Genomic DNA, 16,306 nt, shown 5'->3' on the forward strand with positions numbered 1-16,306 from the left:
CACAGAAACTCTCTACGCTCTTAGGCAAATCGTATACTATGAATAGCCAACGAATTCCATGCGAAAATGCATGTAGAGAACGGAAATGAGTTCCTTTGCATTACCTTTAATGATTGCGAACAAAGACGCATCTTAGAGAAGTTTATCTGTCTCTCTAGTGGACTCTATGTCACTATTCGAGCTATTAATCCAATAAAGTTATGAGAGAAGATCTCTTGGATTTAGACACATATTGACTTTGTCATGACAGGATAGATCATCCTAGTCATGATATGATGATCCGTCTACAAAGAATTCACATGGACATCCTTTCTCTCGAGCGAAATGAAGCATGAATCAAAAGTTGATTCCTAGACTACGTGTGACCGACGCTGTTGCCTAGGGCACTGCCTCCGTCCACCACCAGCCTAGGGCTGGAACAGTCCCTATCCATGATACCATGGATGGCGTCCATCATGGTGATGGCGCCCCAGGTGATGCTGCAATCACCAACTTGCTTCAAATAGCGTTTTAGACGCCCAGGCCTAACCAAAATACTCAATGGTTGCTTCTAAGGCCTCTCACTCATTTTACAAAGCCCGTTCCTTAGGGAAACTAGGACTGAGACCGTCCTATGCAAAGGATATGACATTATTCATTTTGTTCTTACAAAGAATCCGTAGGGATTTTGTGGATTGATTCAACCAACTTGCGGACGCTTATATATTTCATGATATTGGTTGACACGCAAACACGCTGGTCACGTGTTGTGCCATTGTCCACCTATAAATGCTGCTTCCGCTACACTCCTAGCACATATCATATGACAACGGGCCCACTCCCTAAATCATCCTATTCAGTCAATTGGATTTGACTATGCTAGAGAGTTTACATCGAACGACTTTCGATGGCTATTGCAATGGGTTTGATGTTGGACATCACATTCCCATGTACACACCCAATTGGTCTCGCGGAAACGACTACGATGGTCGTCCGAACATTGGTAATGCGCACCAATCTTCTTACATCCGCTTGGGGTGATGCAATATCGCATGCAGCTATGCTAATTCGTCTACGACCTACCGCCACTCAATGTACCTCTGCGTTACAGCTAGTGACTGGGTACACGTATTTTGTACTTACGCACATCTGAGTGAGCCATTTATGTGCCAATCGCGCCGCCACAGCGCCCTATGATGGGCCCTTACAGACGAATAGGAAACTACGTTGGATTTGAAACTCCAACAATCGTCCGCCACTTAATGCCCCTGCAAGGCAATCTCTTTATCGCTAGATTTGAGGGTTGTCACTTTGATGAGACAGTCTTCCCGTCGTTCGGGGGAGATAAGAACACAGATGTTCAACAGGAACGACATGAATTGTCGTGGTCTGTCCCCACTATGTCTCATCTCGATCCCTATTATAGTGACGAGTTCACACAAATATGCTGCAAACATGCCTGCAAGGAAGGACGTCCCTACCAGAGGACATAGCGCCACCCTACACGGAGGTAGGCATGGCGCCAACGCCAAAGAGAGTGGCACTCTGGCGTTACAGGCCATGGCCCCAGCTAGAATGCGTGGAGAGGCCCGTGGGTTCGAAGGATACTTTGGCACACTCCAATCCTTGAATCATCGACACTCAAAATCCGTCTCATGAGTATCTTCCGGGTTATGGTTATCGTTGGGGGACGCCTCAACGTCAAAACCTATTCCTGAGAATATAGAGCTTTATGAAACTTACACTAGTGTACATGAGACGTGGGATAGAAACTCCATCATAATTGATGATGTAGTTGCGTATTTCGTTACGCATGAGTTTGTTGAGTCCAATGATATCGAACCACGCTCCGTTGATGAATGAATGCCAACGTAGAGAGTTTTGGCCTAAATGGAAAGATGCGATCCAGGTTAAGATGGATTCTCTAACGAAGAGGAAGGTTTTCGAGCTAGAGATGCCAACACCTCCTAACATAAAACCTGTTGACTAATGGGGTCTTCATTAGAAAGCGTAGTGAGAAAAAGAGATGGTAATCTCGCCTTATGGTGCAAGGCTTCTCACTAAACGCCCTGGAATTGACTACGATGAGACATATTCTCTCGTAATGGATGTCATTGCACTCCACTACCCTGTCAGTTTGGTAGTTTCCGAATAACTGAACATGCAGCTTACAAATGTGGTCACTACGTATCTCTATAGGGATCTAGATACGGAATATACATGAAGGTTCATGGTGAACTTCATTTACCCAAGTCAAGTGGCTCTAGACCATGGAGCGCGTTTACAAAGAGGTTGAAACGCTCACTAAAGTGACTACTTGATTGGGAAGGGATATGCCCACGCGTTTCTATAACAAGTTTCGGATTCCATCGCGGTTCATGTTGGACATGATCTTCATTAGAAGCCCTTAAAGAGTTAAGGGAAACCACTGAACACTTGAAATCCGAGTTTGAGATGAAGGATTTTGGGAGAACAGGATTATGTCTCGGTTTGGAACTTGAGCATCGTGTCGATAGATGCTTAGGCATTTTGACAAGGTCAAGCCTTCAAGCACCCCCATGATCGTCCGTAGTCTTGATCCTGAAAAGGATCCTCTTCGTTCGAAGGATGATGACGAAGATGTGCTAGAGGCATAAGTGCCTTACTTAGTACAATAGGCACATTATTGTACTTATCCCAATGCACAAGATCGGACATCTCATATGTTGTGAACTTGTTAGCTAGATATAGCTCTGCGCCAACGCGACGCCATTGGATTGGTGTAAAAGATATCTTTCGACATTTGAGATGGATGATTGATATGGGCTTGTTCTATCCCTACAAAGAGATGATGGATTCGGACCCATCACACACCAGAAACGCCGCCAACGCTGGCCTGCGTTCTCTATCCCCATCCCAAAACAATATAAGTGTTTTGGATGGTTTTGCTGATGTTGGGTATCTCTCTGACCCACACAAAGGTCATTCCCAATCCGGTTAAGTGTTCACCATGGGAAAAGACCGTGACATCTTGGAGGTCTACAGAATAGACCGTCGCTATATCTTCGAACAATGCAGAGATCATTGCTCTTCACGAAGTGGTTAGTGAATGTATGTGGATTGGATCCATAATTACGCATGTTCGAAGCAATTGTGGTTTGAAGTCTACCACAGATGAGCCTACCAGCATTTAGGATAATGCTGCTTGTTTTGAACAAATGAGGCAAGGCTACATCAAAAGCGATAACACCAAGCATAATCAGCAACAACAGACTCTCCTCGAGATCAAAGTGAATTAGGTTCGATCTGAGGACAGTGAGGCAGACTTGTTTACTAAGTCATTGCCCAAATCCACGTTCGAGAAACATGTGGCAAGAATTGGCTTGCAGAAATTATCTGAACTCCCATGATCGTAGTCATCAGGGGGAGGCGCAGACATCAGGGGGAGATGTCTACATGTTCACCTCGAAACGTGAAGGGTGTGTTGTGCTCTTTTTCCCCTTCGACCGAGGTTTTTTTTGTCCCACTGGGTTTTTGTTACTCGGCAAGGTTTTTAACGAGGCAACGAGAGAAGCACCGCGTTTGGGCAACACAAGGGGGAGTGTTCAAGGAAAACCTAATTTGTGTTTAGCCCAAACTCTAGGTTACTTGACCTAGTGGTAATAGGATTTAATTAGAAGGATCTAGAATCCTAATCAATGTAGAATTACTTTCTTGGTATGATTGAGATTCTATGCATTGTAATCCTCTATATAAAGAGGCCCCTATTATCAATGAGAATACACAGCGAATTTCTCTTAGTTTCAGATTCCCTAAAACATAAAGAACGTTCGTTTCGAGCTGATCAATTTACAGTATTTACTATTTAGCCACCCCTGCTCGGAGCATGCCTTCTCGGCCCAGTCGGCATGAATCCCAGCCGTTGTTATTTATTTTTGTTATCAATCATGGCCATAAAAACGCATTTCTTAGTTAGAGTAAAACTGTAAAACTGTAAAATGTTGATCAAAAACAGAGACCGACCGGAAAATCTGGAAAGAAAGGAAGTGACAGACAATCTTCACCGGAAAAGTGCAGGCAACTTTCCGACTCCTCATCAGCGCTTATCGGCCACCGCACTTGGGCGGCGCGTGAACTGGTCAGTATTGCTTTCCTCTGATTCAAATTTTCAACTTCAACTATCTGTTGCAAACGAATTTGATTCATGTTGGTTTTGTTCCTCCATTAAAAATACTGACTTATTGGTTTTGTTCCAATGTGGGTGTAATGAGCACTTGAAATTAATTGAACACTTGGATGAGGGTAATTTCTAATTCAAGTGTATGTGAATATATAGTCGGTGTTTACAACTCCTCACTGTGTTGTTGTTGCTGCTTTGATGTCTATGAGTGTATATGGCCAGACACCGTTACTCGGAATCGAAGTAGAATCAATAATCAAGGAGGATTGTGTAAATGCAGCAATGCAAAATCTCTGAATTGTTGCTCTGTGGTAGTTGAATCAGTCAAAACTCGGTGGGATCATTGTAGATACACCATCATATTCATCACTGCCCCCAAATAAGTTAGAGCATTTGAACAAGTAATTTTTCTTGGCGGTTTAGTAAATTTTCCCTGGTCATACATGAAATCTATGCTGAAGTTGATATCTGCAAATGCCCTGGTGCATATAATGTGTTGCTCACCCTTTGAAAGCTGCACTAGTTTTATTGTCATCAAATGGGTGCCCTGGCTTCTTTCAACTACTGGCCTCTTTTCAGGCATGTTGATACTTTGGACATCGTGCGCTAGCCTTGTAAGAGTCGTTGAATACCTAAAGTTGTTCTGGTGTCCACATTTCCCCTGGACTATTATCTCATATTCTACACTTGTTGAACTTGGTTTGGTAGCCTTAGTATTAGACACCCACCGCTCAAAATGGTAAAGCTGTAGTAAACTATCAATTTCATGTTGAATGTATCTTATTACCCATGAATTGGAAAGACTGTCCATAGGCAATAAGGAATGTTAGTTCATGTGTTATATTCTTGGACGAAAGTAGCTGTAAGTTATGATCTTCTCTGGATTCTGTGTCCTTTAATCATTGGTTTTACTGGGATCTTTTATTCCATTGTACGCACGTCAACATACCATGGCGGGCTTGTGTCTTATCTTTTTAGTTTATAACAAGTGGCAAGGGTTAAGAGAGGTGGAAACTTAGTTGACAACTTTTATATATTGCTTGTCATTTGAAGCGCATCTTGTCAAGAGTTTCGTTTTTAGGAATTGTGGTAGTTTCTGATAGTTTCAGATCTCCTGAATTTGATCTCTAGACATATCTGTTGTATGCGCCATTTGTATTTTATAGTGATATTTAGCAACTGAGACGGGGAGAGTGGTAGGATTGAAATGAACTACCAGAATGCTGGTCCTTTTGTGATGAAAGCTTAAGCGAAAGTATGAGTTTGTTTTGACTTCTTGTAATTATAAATCTCAGCACAATCCAGAGGATTCAAAATTATCATTACATATTTACAGGAATAATGATGACTAATAGGGAGGTTGTGTACTTGTTGACATATATGCAGTGCAATTGGATGCTCATGAGGTTAGTTTAAGGATAGGTTTTATAGATAAAGATACGCAGGGGCTTGGTTAAGAAATAGTGAAATATTACTTCCCAAGTTTGAAGGGTACTTGTTCTCCTATTCAAGAAAAGTGGTTTTTAGTCGGAAAGCTCTAGTACCTGTAAGCAAGCTTTGTTGGGAAAGTGATTTGATGCATGCAAAGGGGATAATATTGAACTAACAATAGATGTGAGTGGGCTAAGTGGTCTTTTGAATGGTGAAACAAACTCCTTGGATGCGATTTTGCAAAGGCACATGGGTGGATGGAAGCTCTTGTCTTTCATTATGTTGCAAAATGTTGATTTAGTCAAGTCCCCTTAAGATCATGTTAAGTGTGACTAGGAATGGCAACAATGTAGATGGGTTTCTCGTTGTTCCTAAGAATAAAGTTGAAATCCCTTCCCAGGTCATTGAGTACTACTCCTCCAAAATTAGCTTAGAAACCATTTGTAAGTTTAAGTGACTTAAGTATGGTTTTGCTTGAAAATATGTACTAGATGCCACACACACACGACACACAGACTTACAAAAATACATGCATAACTTAATATTTTCCCCCATAAAGACAGAACCCAAGACAGAACAGATATTGAAGAAAGTTTGATGAGACATTCATATATGTTTCTTATCAATAGAAGATCAATAATTTCGGTAATAGGTGGTACAGAATGAGGCCTAAAATTTCAAATTTCAAGGGTCTGATGTTTATTATCATGATTGTCTCATAATATAGTTTTCTAGTAAGTTTTCTATAAAATGTTTGGTTCTGTATTTGGTCTAGTCGCACTGTCACATGTGAAAAGTTCATGTATTCTTCTCAAATTACAGGTTTTAGGTGTAACAGGAAGGCAGGTTTCTATTGGATGTGGCTCTAAATCAAGAGACAAGGTTGTTATTGTAGAGGAGATGACTCTACAAAGTGTTTTTGACATTCTGGATAGAGCTTCAAAGTGCAGCGCATAGGGTGAGAGATGTAAATATGATATTTGAATTGGGTGTGAGCTTGTGAAGCTTGATATTAGCACCTAACCAAGTCATACTTGATTTGTCCTGTTCTATCCGTATTTATAGAAAAGTTTCCTTCCTTATGGTTTAAACGCTTACAAATTTGTATTCTGTTCCCCGTTTACTACAAATAGTTACTTCTTTATAAAAGAAAATTATGCCTAAACTTAATCGGTCAATAATATGATTACATTTTAACTGTCTCAAATATTATTGTCTTCATAATTCATTCTTCATGATATTCTATTTTTGTTTCTTTATCTTGTGTACCAGTGTTAGATAGATCTTTTATAATACCTTACTACATCTTAGTCAGTTGAAGAAAAAGTATTTTACACGTTTTCTTGGTGAACAAAAGTATGTACACATTATCTGCAATGTCTTCCTTGTTCTTTTTTTTCCCCCTTAATTTTCAATGGTGGGTGTAACTTCTGTATTGACCTCTTGTAGACCTGCTTTTTAAGGAATCTGAACTTCAAGGCGTTATCATCGTTAAAGTTGGATAACCTTGTGGCTCTTGCACTCTCCAAGGCTCAAATCAATCTATTTGTGATGAAAGCATCTTGGTTAGTTATTTACCACACATTAATCCCTTTTCCAAACCTTGCTAGGAGCAGGACATCAACATATGTTGAATGTTTTCTATTTTCCCCATTTTACTTCACCAAAAACCATTTAGTTGATATAGTTTTAATGTTTGCCTGCTGTCGAAAATCAAACAGCCATTCATCCTAGATGGGGTTGGCTATTTCAAATAGCCAGTACAAATTCAAAGGTGATTCCATTTGAATCCTTGCAGATTCAGGTAGTCCTTTAAAATAAATAAAAAATCTTTTTTTTTTTTTTTGTAATGAAATTAGTTTTGATCTTTTCACATTTGAACATACCGTTTCTTATTTTCTTTCAAATTAAAAGAAAAAAAAATATGGCCATGTCCTTGGCTACTGATTAGATGCACAGTTGTGGTTCAGATTTCAGAACTCATGGGGCACATTAGATAGGTGCCTCTAACATGGCCTCATGGTTTAGAGGTAGGGGTGAGAAACAAAAAGTTCTATTCTTTCTTCTCCTACAAGTTTGGTTGGAATGAAAATGTGCAGAAATTAGTGAACTAATTGATTTGTAGGTTCAAATAGCCTCGCCCCCAATTTGAATGTCCTTGAAGTTGGGTGGAGGTTTTTCTAATCCTCCAACTCTATCTGCTTCGTCTAGTCTATTTATTTTACATTCTAATTCTGGTTGCAATTAGGTCTTGACACATTCATTTTCTATAAATCGTTGCTGTTGACTTCGGATGTTTTTAGAACCTGAGAAATCAAATCTGGTTGGTTCGATGTTAAAAGCTTTCATCTGAGTTGTGCATTAATGCATATTGGATCTGTCATAACGTGTTCACCCCTTTTAGATTTGTTCATCTTCAGCCTAAAGTATTTTTAAGCTGAAAAACTCGGATCCAGACCAACAATCTATGATGGTCAAATTATTCAAATTTTTCCATTCAACTTGATTTGAACCATTGTTGCATTGCCATCAACTGCCAAGGCCTCTTTGCTAGAAGTGATAGATGTGTTCCATTGGAGTCGTCTTCTATTTAGACATTCTGAACTTTGGAGCGAGGAACTCTCACAACTCCTAGGCTGAACGTAATATCTGCCGTAGATTCATTGAGCTTCTTGGTCCACCAACTCAAATTTACATTTCCTAGGCAGGTTGCTTGCTTGTGTGGTGACCAGCTCAAATTCATAAAATGAGGACATCCCTAATGGTTGTTGCCATCCCTAAAGCCATTAGCAGGATGACGAGGTACATGCTACCAGTGGTGGATGAGTGTATGCTGGAGTGGTGAGTACTTTATGAGATCAAGGATTAAAATATCTGCGATATTTTCGATATATCTCCCGATATCTTCCTTTTTGGAGGGACCGATATATCATAGGAGGAAAATATCTTATTTTCCACCGTTTCTGCGAAATTTCTCCGATATCATCAAATATCCGTGATATATTAGATATTTGAGTTATATTTCCCATAAAATAAAAAAATATCTGCAGAATCTGACAAAAAAAAAAACAAAAAATAGAAAAATGTTGAAGAATATTGACTTTTAGTATGCCTTATCAAACTAGGTTTAGTTCTATAATTGTAATAGGAGAGAAGGTTCTAGATTCCTAGTTCTATTCGGAATATATTTCCTTGTGTCACAAGACAATGTACTTTGTAATCCCTATATATAGGGCTCCTAGTATCAATAAGAGAACACACAATTCTTTCATCAATCTCTCTCGAATCCTTTATCTTTAAACATGTTATCAGTACAAGCCCTAACCCTGAAACCCTAATACCGTAGCTTTCAAATCCCACATACCTAGCCTATACATCTTAAAGCCCTCATCCCCAAGAACCCAGAACTGGTTGCAATACCTCCAGAACCGGTCAGAACACCGCCAAACAGGTCGCCGGAAGTCACTGAACCAGCCTCGCTAGCGTCGCCTTGATTAGGCTCGTTGCCCCTGTAGCACTGCTCGCGTGCCCCTGCTCTTCTACCCGCTAGCCTCGCTATCGCCTGCACGTCTGCACGCCTGTGCACCTTGCTGCCCCTGCAGTGTCTCCGCAACCCTGCTAGCCTCGCTAGCTTCTGCCAGTGCGCCCCCACGCCTTGCCCAGCTCAACAACACCAGCTAGTCTCGCTAGCATTCTGCCCCGCGCCTAGTAGCACCTTCCTAGCCTCACTAAGCCCTTCCCTGCGCACCCAAGAGCCGCCCTCGGCCCCTACCTTCTGACAACACCCACACGCAAGCTGCTGCGTATCACCGAGCCATCCAAGGCCCCTCATCGAGCCCAAACTCAAGCTTCCAATTTCCCAAGATTTCAATCTCTGAATCAATAATATTTTCATTAAAGTTCCTGCTTTCTGTATTTTAAATTTCTTTCTTTTTCTCGGGACTTGAAACCTCACTTCTTCTTCATCCCACCTTTCTATAACGTGGGTTCGATTCTTTAAAAAGCGGAATCGTGGGGATTCACGCTATATACGAACTAAGAGCGTTCGTGATCTTCGGACTAAGCAATGATGCGTCTCTATGGAAAGATGATCACAGAAGAACGATTGATTGAGAAAACCCTCAAGACCTTCCTTGCCTATGCTATGAGGTCCTCCAATTTCTTCCAGACTCATATAAACGCAAGGCAGATCATAAGTTTCCAACAGTTTATTGAAGCTATGGCCACTGCTGAGAGGCATGGCAACACGTTTTTGAGAAGAGAAATTGATAGACTTTGAGATGGCCACCAAGAGCATCGTCCCATGGCTAGAGAAAGTTGCCATTGATGTCATCGAAATGCTCATGAAGGTGATCGCCAAAGGCGACAATCACGCGACTGTAGGAGCCACGACTTTGAGGGACGAAGGGTTGGAAACCATGGCACCAACATTGGCTATGGTCATAATTTTCCAACGCCACTGGTCCTAGGGATCATGCATATTGCGCCAATGGCCTTAATCAAGGGAGAATCCTCTTCATGCAGTCTATTTCTGATATGGAACGTCTGATCAATGGACCTGAGTTTGCAATGTACCTAAGAAGATAGCCACCTTATGGTGATCAAGACATTGAGTTAAAGAAGACTTTTAAATTTGGTGATGAAGATAAAATGCCCGGATTTTATTTAGTATCGTCTTTTATTTTTCCAAGAATTATGTAATGGCAATTATGCCTTAGTCAATAAATTACATTTTGTTTTAACTCTTTCTCACTAGGCTCATCCAATTAATTGTGATGTCTAGGAAATGTTTGAACTGAGAGAACGGTTTTACAAGTGAGCATAGCTCCACCAAAATCTCGACTTACCTTACCTGGTCACAACCAAATTGGAGTTACCGAACGGATTGAGTGACTACAATTTGTCAAAGTTTGATTTTTATTTTGGATTAGATTTTGGTCAAGAAACTTTGATGTAATCATTTGCTATTACCATTAATAAAGTATCGATTTATTTTTCCAATGTCTTGGACATCTTTTAACTTTAAACTTTATTATTTTACACTATATTTTCCGGAGAGCTAGAATGCCTCGTGGATAGTGTTACAACACACACAATACTTCGAAATAGGAAACTATTCCTTTGAATGTCGCCTACTCGATCTTCCGTGACTATAATGGCTGGATCATCAAAATTGATTCATGGTAGAGGACCAGCCCAATTTATGTTGCCCAATGACACAACTATTAAATTCACCGAAGCTTTATATGCTCTTAGGGTTGGAAGTACCCTATTGAGTTTCAAAGATATAAGAGCCAATGGTTTTCATGTGGAAACACATTGTGAGAATGGACAAGAGTTCCTTTGCATCATCTCTAATGACTATGGACATAAACGAGTCTTAGAGGAACTTATGTGTCGTTTTAGTGGGTTGTATACAACCATTATTCGAATCATTGAGTCAAACCATGTCATGAGAGATGACTTATGGGATTCCGATACATATAGGCTTTGGCATGACTGTTTGGGACACCCAAGTCGTGATATGATGATCTGTTTATTAAAGACTTCACACGGATATCCATTTTTCAGAACACAAAGAAATAAAAATCAAAATTTAATTGGTTCAAGATGGAGCACCTGCGCCTCACGACATCATCTCTAAGAAAGTCCAGCCATCTAAGGTCGGCGCCGCCTTCCCCCTGCGGCCTAAAAGTGGCCTTGACGCCACATGTGCTTGCTTAACTCCATTTTCTACTTCTAAAGTCAATTGTGACTTCATGGCTCAACCAAAATCCTCATTGGTTGCTTCTAAAGCCCATCATTCGTTCTGCAAAGCCTGCTCTTTAGCAAAATTAGGATAGAGACCATCCTATGCAAAGAATATTAAAGAAAATATTCCATTCTTGCAAAGAATCCAAAGTAATATTTGTGGACTTATTCAACCACCTTGCAGACCATTTAGATACTTTATGGTGTTCGTTAATGCATCGACACGCTGGTCACATGTCATACTATTGTCCACAACGACCGTTGTATTTGCTAAACTCGTAAGACAAATTATTAAGTTAAGGGCTCACCACCCGATCATCCTATTAAGTCAATACGTCTTGACAATGTTGGGGAGTTTACATCAAAAACTTTTGATGATTATTGCATATCCATTGGGATTGATGTTGAACATCCAGTTTACAAGGATTAAACCCGAACCGAGACAATACGGTCCGATTTCTCCAGGCTTTCAGTTCCTAGCAGCAAGGCTGCAAATAGTACCATTATGCAATCTGCAATAGCAACAAGGCTACATCTGCAAGCTGCAACAAGTAATGAAACAAATCAACTTTCTCCACTTGGTCAGCGCCATTAGAAGCATGGCTGATGTGGAGGAGATCAAGAAGCATTAGGGGAAGAAGGCGCTGTGCACTGAGGAATTGAGGGAGTGCCGAACCGAGAGTTGAGAATGATTGATTAAAAAAAAAACAGAGAGAGTAAAGATGACGACGGGGAGAAGGTCGATCTCTAGTTTTTGGAGGAGGAGCAAATGTGGGATTGACTGGCTAAGGAAGAAGAAGAAGAACTGAAGAAGAGAGAAGAAGAAGAGAGACGGAGAGGAATCGTGCTGCTGAGGTAGAGGAATAATGGAATATTTATATTGCCACTTGGAGGAGGAGCAAATTTGGGATTGACTGGCTGAGGAAGAAGAAGATGAACTGAAGAAGAGAAAGAAAAAGAGAGAAGGAGAGGAATCGTGCGTAGAGGAATAACAGAATACTTATATTGCCACTTGGAGAAGTACCCATATTAATTATTAATATAGTATTAATATAACTTCTTTACACCAGAGCTTGTCCCTTTGGGACATCCGATAAAAATACCAGAACTTGATGGGGGCAAAAAGAAGATCAATGAACAAAATATATAATTTTACAGGGGGCTGCTGCCCCCACTCGGCCTTAATTGGCTCCGCCAGTGCTAGCAAGGAAGGAACTTCGGTCTGCTAAATCAAAAACTGATCAGTCATCAGGCATTTTCCATCTCGCTATGAATTTTCATCTCTCCTATGGAAACAATCTGGCAATGCCTCAGATGAATCACCATTTTCAGACCAAAACAGTCTAGTTTGTGTGCGTTGCATGTTGAACCAAATGTAGCTGCAAATTGGTGATCTGCAGATATCTATGGAATGGGTTTAAGATATTTTAATGCATACAAGATATTTTGGGATTATTCACCAAAGTAGGTCTTACAATGAACAAAGAAAAGTAGACCATTGCAGCAAAGAAAGAAAGAAAAGGAAGTCACATTTTTATAAACCTAAAATTTGGCAAATGAGAGTTATGTTACAATGGAAATGGAACAACAAAAACATCATGAATACTAGATGGTTACATATTGTCAGTGAAGCATGAGTAAAATCATTATGCAACATGCGAGGCTCAATTGGTTTCTTGATTAGATCAGTACTTGAGGCTCAAACACAATTTAGATGGTATTGAGAAAAGAACTTGGATTCGGAGGGATTAGGATGTCTACAGTCCCTTCCAACATAAGCAGAACCTTCTTCATAGAAGGACGAAGCGATGGCTCATCCTGGATGCACCAAAGTCCCACTTTAATCACCCTTTCAAGTTGCCTTCTATGTATCTCTTCATCCCCAATTAATTTACTAAGCTCACCATTCTCAAAGTAATGGTAGACCAATTCATCCAAGATCGCTTCCTCCTCAGGAACACTCCAGTCCACATTCCTTCGACAGCACGCGATTCCAACAGCACAATACCAAAGCTATAAACATCTGCTTTAACAGTTATAGGCATTTTCCTATGCCACTCAGGAGCAACATACCCTTTAGTCCTTCCAATGCCGGTAGAGGTTCTGGTCTGCTCTGGCTGAAGCAGCTTTGCCAAACCAAAGTCAGAGATTTTGGGGCACATGTACTCATCCATCAGTACGTTTTGAGGCTTTATGTCACAATGGATGATCTGTGTATCACACTCTTCATGCAGATAAAGAAACCCTCATGCTATGTTTCGAGCAATTCCCATTCTTTCTTCCCAATGAGGTTTCCTCTCAAGTATGAAGAGAATATCTGCAAGTGAACCATTGCTCATGTACTCATACACCAAAAGATTCTTTGGTCCATCAAGGCAATACCCAAGCAAACGTACTAAACTCCAGTGATGGATTCTGCCAATAACTTTCATCTCAGTCTGGAATTCTTTTCCTTCTTCAGTTGCAACCTTCTCTAGTTTCTTCACAGCAACTAGCTTTTGGCTACTCAACATCACCCCTTTATAAATTGCTACAGAAGCTCCTCTACCAACCTCCTCCTTGAAATTATCAGTCATCTTCTCTAGCTGTTCATAAGCATATGGTCGCGGAGCCACATCCTCATTCCATTCAACATCACCATTTAGCTTATTCATCCTTTTATAAGCCCAAACATTATGTTTCCAAAACACAATTATAGAGATCAACAATAAAATGGACCCAAAAGCAGTAAATGAAACTCCAACAATAAGGACTGCAACTCGACGTTCTTTCTTGTTTCCCTTTGGATGGATATTATCTATAGCTGGAGGTTTAGAAATACCAACCTTGATGAGAGTTGAGTCTGAAATGTCATACCTTCTTGATCCATAACGCAAAGGAAGCCTCTACTTTCTGCAGCTTCCATCTGTGAAAATTGCTGCTTCACAGTTGCAATCCTCCAAGCAGGCCTTGTTGCATTCTTCTTTGTCTGATGATGACCAAGTCATGTATGCAACATTTTCCCATCTTGTGTAGGGCAATTCTTCCATGATGTATGTGAAGTTTTCATTCTCTGACTTACAAAAATTTGCAACCATATTCCTCCCACAGCCTGAAGTCTGATCCCCCGGGGTGATAAACTCAAATCCTGGAAGGCATTTGCATTCTGCTTCCAAATCCTTTGTGACACAGTAACTATTAAATCCGCATAGACCAAAAGGGACACACTTATTTCTTGAAGATGACCACTCAACTGACCAATTTCCATTGTTCTTCAAACTATACGAATACAAGCGAAGAATTCCATCTACATCAAGTCTCACAAGATAAGATTTGCCTTCATCAATAGCTCCATTCGTAAAATTATGTATAGTGAAACCAGTGTTGTTGAGTAAGTAGAGATGGCCATCAACATCCAAGTTTAGTGTCACATTGTTTCCACTTCCTGGTGTATTAGATGTATAGTAAGCATACGGAGTAGATGTCGGGGCAGATGCCGGGAACTGAACAAGGTTTCCATCAGTTTGCATACTGAGACGAAAAATGCCAGTTGAGCTATTAGTTTTGGATTTAGCAGAGTACAGCAATGCCCCTGCTTTCAAATGCTGTTTTGGCAAAATAGTATCAGTTGGAGAGTCAAAACTTTGCCATACTATTGTCGTGAGTAATAGACATACTATAGTGGTAGACATAATATAGTGTAGTTAGCACTGATCATTAAGTGGTAGACATACTCATGCATTATGTGTGAGTGGTAGCATATTATATTTCTGTAACCTTCTATATAAACCTCTGTTGTAAGATGTATAATATATCAGACAATTAAGTCTTCCAATCTTGTCATACTTGACTTGGTATCAAAGCAAAGATCCGAAAAGGACTTTGTCTTCACAGCCATCTCTGTTCCCTTATTCAAATTGACTTTGTCGTTTGTCCAAGGATGGCCGTCCTCATCTTCACGTTTTGTCTTGCTTTTGACAAATCCAGTACTGCTGCAGGTTTTTTGCGTGTCCGGACGTCGATGACCCAGAAACAAAACCACGGTCGACCACACTCCTCTAGGCCTCATCATTTAGCCCTTCGGCCCTAAACCCGCCCTGCCCTTAGGGCCCAAGCCCTACCCGACCCTTGCATTAGGGCAGGCCGGCCCTACCCTTTCTCAAATAGAGTAGGGTAAGGGTCATGCAAATAAAGCCTGGCCCTACCCTACTGCCCGGCCCTACCATAAAATTTATATATTATTCTTATTATTTTCTACTACATAGAAATAAAAATATATAATCTGTATATGTTATAAGTTATATTAGAAAATCTGAAAATGGGTATAAACCCAATGGCCCATTTTTGCTCCTCAGTCCAAGCCCAAGGCTCCTTGTCTAAGTGTCTAGTCGTCTAGGCCTCTAGGGCATCACTCAACAGACTTCGAAGACTTTGTCAATCTCTTTGATAGTTCGAGTCGTCCTAAGCTCCCACCTCCAAATCTAAGCCGCTTGCAGCCTTCACTTCCCCATTCTCCTCCAATCCGGCTCGGACGACCTAACAACCGCTCTCTTCTTCTCTAATCTCCAGCGTCGATGCCGTCTCCGCCTCCTCCAGCGTCAACGGCCTCCTCCAGCGTCTATGCCGCCTCCAGCATCTATGCCGTCTCCGCCTCCGCTCTTTCTAATCCTTGGACAGTAGGTTCGAATCCTTGCTTCCTTAACCGTCTCAGGCGACGGCGTTTCTAGATCGTTGCGATCTCTTAGCCTCACAGCCAAAAACTTAGCCTCTGCCTCCAGTTGACCAGTCTGAACCCTTCACCGACATTCGCTTCTTCGATACATGGTATGCTAATACTGGTAGTCTGGTACTGCTGTTTTTACATAGTTACGGTTGAAAATTTGAGTTTTTGAGTGATGTTTGTGGTTTTCTGGTTTTTTGTGCTTTATTTTCAGTCTATGTTGAATTACTGAATGTGTAGATAGATGTGTCCAGTTGGTATCTATGTTGAATTGTATATTTATATAT

The 16,306-nt window shown here is 40.8% G+C and overlaps 1 long non-coding RNA gene and 1 pseudogene across 2 annotated transcripts; one reads left to right on the forward strand and one right to left on the reverse strand.

The window, feature by feature from the left end:
• Positions 1-3,845: 3,845 nt before the first annotated feature.
• On the forward strand, positions 3,846-7,398 carry LOC112190096. 2 transcript variants are annotated; one of them, XR_002932239.2, is made up of 3 exons: positions 3,846-4,096; positions 6,392-6,527; positions 7,019-7,398. It is a non-coding gene; the product is annotated as an uncharacterized LOC112190096 (long non-coding RNA). The 2 variants fall into 2 exon arrangements; XR_002932240.2 differs by having other exon boundaries at positions 7,033-7,398.
• Positions 7,399-13,030: 5,632 nt separating this feature from the next.
• Positions 13,031-15,197, reverse strand: LOC112184097 (annotated as a pseudogene).
• Between the last annotated feature and the right edge of the window lie 1,109 nt (positions 15,198-16,306).

Source organism: Rosa chinensis, chromosome 2 (genome assembly GCF_002994745.2).
Source record: "Rosa chinensis cultivar Old Blush chromosome 2, RchiOBHm-V2, whole genome shotgun sequence".
In the NCBI taxonomy this organism is placed as follows: domain Eukaryota; kingdom Viridiplantae; phylum Streptophyta; class Magnoliopsida; order Rosales; family Rosaceae; genus Rosa; species Rosa chinensis.